The sequence below is a fragment of the Piliocolobus tephrosceles genome, chromosome 3 (assembly GCF_002776525.5).
Source record: "Piliocolobus tephrosceles isolate RC106 chromosome 3, ASM277652v3, whole genome shotgun sequence".
Taxonomy (NCBI): domain Eukaryota; kingdom Metazoa; phylum Chordata; class Mammalia; order Primates; family Cercopithecidae; genus Piliocolobus; species Piliocolobus tephrosceles.
The window spans coordinates 90,510,629-90,516,902 of NC_045436.1; positions in this window are offsets into that span (position 1 = coordinate 90,510,629).

A 6,274-nucleotide genomic window follows, 5' to 3' on the forward strand; every position below is an offset into this window, starting at 1 on the left:
TGCCTGAGTCAGTAATGTTTCCAGGTGAGGGCACAGGAACTTAGGATGTGCACTGTCTTGAATTCTTCCTTCAGCTCTGTTATCTTTTGGTAAATTCTGTATATATTGACTGGGCACGTGAGCCTAGCACATAAGTCAGTGCAGACGTATCATTTTACTTTCCATTACTTACGTTTAAAGAAAAAACAAATAGGTCAGAGTCGGAAGGAGGCAGGATCCAGATCAGTTGTGGGTGGGATCCGATGGGAGCCTAGGATTTCAGCGCGACCTCAAGCCAGGACTTCTGCGAGGTCTCAGGTCCTAGGGCTCTTGCTGCCACTCCCCACCCACTGAGCCCTGCCTCCCGGGATCCCACCCCGGGCGCCAGGGATGGCAGCAGCACGACAGTTCTCGGCCCTGTGGACAGACGCTCCTCCTAGACTCCAGCTTTCCCCCACGAACCTTTATAAGAGATGAAAAGCTGTTCACACTTTGTCAAGTGTGAAAGAAAAGGAAATGCTCTTGTGTTAGAAGCCCTGAACCTCAAACTCCTCAAGGAGAACGGTTGACTCAGCCACCCTCCTCCTCCAGCCCCTCATTTGTCCTCCGCTTCCTGCGGCGGATTGGTCCTTGATAAGTGGCCTCCAGAAGAGTAGGTACTTTGGGCCAGGGACACGGCTGGGGCTGCTCGAGGTGCAGAGCTCTCTATAGGTCCTCTCTCCCAGGACCGGATAGATGATTCATTTTTATACGTAACGTTTTACCCCAGTCTATAGCCGCAGCTGGTTAATGTTCAACCCCCGGGCTTCGAGAGGCAGCTCCAAGGAGGCAGGCAGGCATGACCCGTTCAAGGTATATGGCTGCTCAAGGCCCGAGAAAGGGTGAGAAGGGATGTGGCAGGGGGCTTCTCCCACCCTGGACTCCCTGGGTGGACTAGAAGAGAGCAAAGAAGCTGTCACATCTGTGGGCCAGCCTGGCGCGCGATCTTTGGAGGAGCAGCGGCAAGGCAGGGCCAGGGTTGAGTCCAGACCGCCCACGAGGCGGCCAGCCAGGCTGGGAGCTTCGGCGCGTGCGGGGTCGTCCCGAGCGCAGGCGCCAGGGCCCCCGCTTAGCCCCAGCTGGACCCCGCGGGCGGTCGGTGCAGTTCGAGCGTGTGGGCTGCTATGCCCTGCCTGAGGCTTCGGGCTAGGGATGCGGCGGGAAGTAGGGGTGCGGAGGCAGCTGCAGATTAGATTCCGGTTTTGTTGGCCGGAGGGACGCACAAACTTCGAGTGCCGGGCCAAGAGGGCGACCCCGGAGGTGTGTAGGTGGCCCTCGGGTTCCCGCTTCTCCTAGTGTCTCTGAAAATACCGTCAGGGTAAAGGGAGACAGGCAGTTACTCTTACCACCACTGCCCTTTCCCCATGTCATTGGCCAAAAAATGAACGTTAAGATAAAGCAGCTGTTTTAGTAAATGGAAAGCGGTAGGACCAGGTTGTAACTGAAACCCTGTTTAGACGGCCAGTGAGGTGCTAGGAAAAGCCGCCCCTGGGGGCACGTTCAGGTGGGGCGGCTGTACCTCGCGTGGTTCTAAGGGATGGATTGCGTGGTCCCCATGGAATTCATGAGTCCAAAAGGTCCTGGTCACCTGTCCAAATATCCATACCCTGGCGCATGGCGGATGACAAGATGGCCCGGCCACCCAGAGGAAGGAGGATCCGGGATGGGGAGCTTCGCACCGGTAAGCTGTAGCTCAGAGCTGAAACCTAGCATTCGCAAGAGATTCTTCTTCTTCTTTTTTTTCTCTCGTGTTCAGAGAAACAGATAAACAAGACACCGCCTCATCAGATAAGAACGTCTCCCTCGATGTCACGGATTTCAAGAGGTAGCTGGAGAAGCTGAAGTCAGGAGTGTCTTGTGAATGAACATCGCCCGAGGCCCAGCACCCACAGAAGAAGGGTTCTATTTTACTCTACTTTGCTTGATATTATTTTATTTTCTAACAAAGTGATCCATAGTCTGCAACCTCAGGTTCTGAGAGGCAAAGCCCATTTCTTAGCGCTGGGAATGGCTTGCAGGGTCTCCACCTCTGTCCTCTCTCTCCCTTCAATCCCCCACCCCCATCCATCCCCTGAGCCCGCACACAGCGGGGTGAAGCTGTCCGGGAGACTAGTGGGCAACAAAATGTGGGCACCCTCTGAAGCAACGCCGAGAAGGCCCTGCAGTCGATCCAGGAGGACATAGAAAGATGCCATGAAGTTCTATTGGGTGCAGCAAGCCGCTCCCCACACACACTCCCTGTGATACGTGCCCAGAGAAGCAGAAGCAGTTTTGAGGGCTGTTGACACACGCAGAGCGGGGAAACTTGCCCAAGAATTGGGCTGCCACTGGTCTGAGTCCCAGGTCACATTCAATAAGCCGCCCACCGCTTTCTGGGGGACAGCAGGGATGGTTCTAGGTCTCATCTTTCCAGATCGACGAGGATAAAAGTTCCTGCCCAGGACTGTGTGCGAGGTTGTCCCGCACTGCTGCAAACTGTCAGCGGAGGCAGAGAAGATTTGCTGTTTCTGGAGAGAGAAAGCATTGGCAGAGGGAGTCTGGCTGTGAGGAATCCATCCCCAGGCCTTAGTGTGGGTACATCAGGTCCCAGCATCAGCGGGCCATTTCCTCAGTTGCATGAATGGAGGAAAAACAAAACAAAACAAGACAAAACCTTGGCTGTGAACAAAGAAAATAGGAGAGGGAGAGAATGGAGGAGAAAAAGAGAGAGCACGAGGGAGGGCAAACACCTTAAACATTTTTTGCCTGAAGACTAGAAGAACTAGGTCTGGAAAGATTCGTCAAAGTCCCAGGGTGCCCACACCCACCCTGCCCAGGGAGAGGCCAGCGTGTCTGCACTTCTCTTAGTCCTTCTGAAGGAAGGAAATTTAAAAAGCACCCCCACTACCACCCAAAAGTAAACACTTTGACCATGTAGTCATTACGTGTTTTTAAATGTTTTTAATTGTAAGGAATTTGGATGGCTCTTATAGCCATTCTTCTGCAGAGTAACTTAAGCTTCAAATAGCTCCTGTTTTCCACAGCTACTACTGAACTGTTAGCAATGTATTGTTACTAAAGGAGTAGAAATGAGTTTTAAAGGTAATTAAGTAGAGTTAAATATATCTTCAATGGGGTATTTCATTTCTTGCAGGATTTCTCTAATCTTCAAACAAAATCTAAAATCAACATTTACTTTTTAGAAATGCATAAAATACTCAGCACAGAAGTGAATGAAGTTATGCATCCCAAACACAGCAAATTCTGTTTTCTATCTTTTCGGATAGACGTCAACAAAGGGAAGCCCTCCCTTTGGGGAGGAGGCAGGGAAGGGTGGGAGGGGCCAAGGGTGATAAATTTTTAAGATTAGAGTAAAATTTCCCTGGGCTCATCTGCTAGAACCTGAAAAGATAAATCAGTTACATGTTTACAATGGTGTTTCTACTTAACCCTCTTTAAAAAAACTCGAATTACCATTCCCTCAAGTTCAGTTAATGCAATTGTTTGGGAAACTGGGGAAGAAAAGCTATTTTAAAAAAAATTCCTTCTGAAAATCTGCTACCAGAAATTCCTCTCCTTTACTTCCAGACTTCTTCAATCAGCCACGTTTCTTGCTTCCCGGTGCGCTTAGATTAACTGCAGTTCATCAGGGGGTTTATAAATCAATCAATAGGGAGTCTATATTCATAAAGGCCTCTGATCTAATTACACCCCCTCCTTTTTTCCTCCTCTCTAAAAAAGTTAAATCACAGAGCCAAGGACTCCCAGGGTAGCTCCGTCGATTATGGGCGGCCGCAGGCTGGGGAGTCCCGGCGACGACGGCGGGGGCGCCCGTGGATTAGGATGTGGATTGCAGGACAGACCTTTGTTTGGTCACATTTGCGACAGGGATTGGGGGAAGGGTCGTCCTCCTTCGGAATCACGCTGGATTTTTATAGACTCGCCTTAAAAGGGCTCACTCTTCACAGGGTTAATTTATAAGGCTTTCGAGGAATATTAGGACTTTGAAGACATTGTTCATATTTTCCCATTAATTTTTTTGTTACACTCCTAACCCCCACCCCTACACGCCCCCCCAGGCTTCAGCGCCTAATAGAAGGGGGGTGGGGATGAGAGAAAAAGCAGGCAAGGAGGCGAAGAGGATTTTGCCTTCTAATCAAACTGCTTATTCGGCCCAGGCTCTCCGACATATTTTTAAAAATTAAATTTCTAACCAAGTCGTAAACACTAAAACTCAGATTTAGGAATTGGGAGGAAGTTGAGACAATCATGAGCTGTATACACCTTTTCCCAGGTCTCCACCAATCTGAAATCGGTATTAGCGGAATGAAGAATTTGGGGCCTTGGAAATTTTTTAAGAGGCTTACTTTTTTTTTTTTTTTAATAAAACAAAACCCGAGGATAGGCCAAAGACACCGAGAGAAAAAAAGGTGCCTGAGAGTAACAGGTGAGGGATGGAAGGGGGTGGAGGGAAGAAAGCCCCCAGACGGCGGATCGCCTGCGCGGGGTTCCTGCCCTAGGCCTGGCGAAATTTTGAGCGCTCAAAGAGCGGGGCGGCTGTGGGCTGAGGCCAGTGAGGCCTGGAAGCCTCCGGGCCCAACCTCGAGCTCGCCATTTTTGAACTCAAGCGGGGGAGGTTGATGCTCACGCTATAGATTATGTTAAAGGTTTCTTTAAGCACTTTAATACACAACTAGCTCAGAAATCATTAAGAGACCTAGAGAAGGAGAAAAAATACCCTCACACTCACCGGTAATAAGTGTTGACATGCAGCAAAAATCGATTGAGTGGAACCGAGGTGGTGGATGCAGCGACGGCTGGAGGGGGACCCGCGCAGGGGCGGGAGGGGCGAGGGGACTGACTGCACCGGCTCTGGGAGCTAGGTTTCTCTCGCAGGATGGGAAAAGGAGGTGCGGAAAGGGGCAGGCGGCCTGCTGGCTAGCGGGATTGAGAGTTGGGGGAAGAACAGAGGAGAGAGTAAAATTATTCCTTTTAGAAGTCCAAGGGAAAGGGGCTGAGGTGAGAGAAATGGCCTCTCTTAGGTCTCAAGTCTCCGCCCCCAGCCTGCACCACTCAAGTCGGGGAAGTGACAACTCTTCCTAAACCTCGACTTCCATTTTTTGTTTCCTGCAGATTGATTGATTTCCTCGCGTTGTTCTAGTTCCGAAACCAAACTAGGCCGAGGTACACCTCCTCTACCCAGAGCTCCCAAATCACTCACCAACCTGCAGGGGAACCAAATCCTCCCGGCAGGTCTCGTTAGCGCTTCCAGCCCCCATCCGCAAATCCCCTCTTCTAGCTCCTTCCTTCCCCTCCCCGCTCTGCCCCTCCCCGCCCCCTACCAGGCTGAGAGGCTAAGGTGCCAGGACCGCAGAGCCCTGCGGCTCCAGAAGCCAAAGTCCGCCCGTGGGGACCGTTTTGCTCTCCACTGCTCTCAAGCGAACAACATGGACGGAGGTGACCCTCGTCCAAAGGGCTTTTATCTGCCACCGACTGCTGCGTGATCCCTCCGCAAGTCGGGGGCAGAGCTTTAAAATGAAAGAAAGTTAATGTGCGTTGAGCACTGATCTTAAATCGGGGACATTATCTGCGATCTCTTTAAGTGGCAGCAGCAGTTTCTTGCAGAACAAAGACTCAGTGTCTGAGCTCCAAAAGCTTCTAGGTTAAGTTTCATTCAGATGAAAGCAACTAAAGCGCGAAAACAATGATATTCTCGCTTCCAGAAAATCGGAGGTTACTTTTTGCTCTAAGTTCCCCAGTGTGGTGTTTCTTCTCGCCCACTCTGGTTGTGCGCGGGGTTGACAAGCGTAACAAAAGATCTCAGCACATCCCTCCCCCCACCTCCACAACGACCCTCGTAGCGCCATGAGGATGAATTCTCTGGGACTAAGTGGTATGTGCTTCTATTTGTTATGAAATCAAATTTCACATTTTTTAAAGCTGAAAATCGCTGATAAAGGAGGATCGGGTGCTTAAAGTTCATTTAAACACTCACACCGGACTCATTCCCTGTTTAGATGTCGGAGGATGGGAGGGAGGGCCAGGGCTGTAATTCATCTTGATTTGCTTCATTGTCCTGCAGTTTGCAAACTATAATCCTGTATAATTTCAGGAACAAGCAGGTTTAGAATTAATGGGTCAATATTATTTAAAACAAAACACCGGGAGCATGACCTTTGCCTCAACTACATATTGCTCGACAAGACTCAGGAAACTCCACTCTAACCTCTCAACCCCTGGGCTCTTTGAGAAACTGAAGGGCTGTAGTTATTAGAAA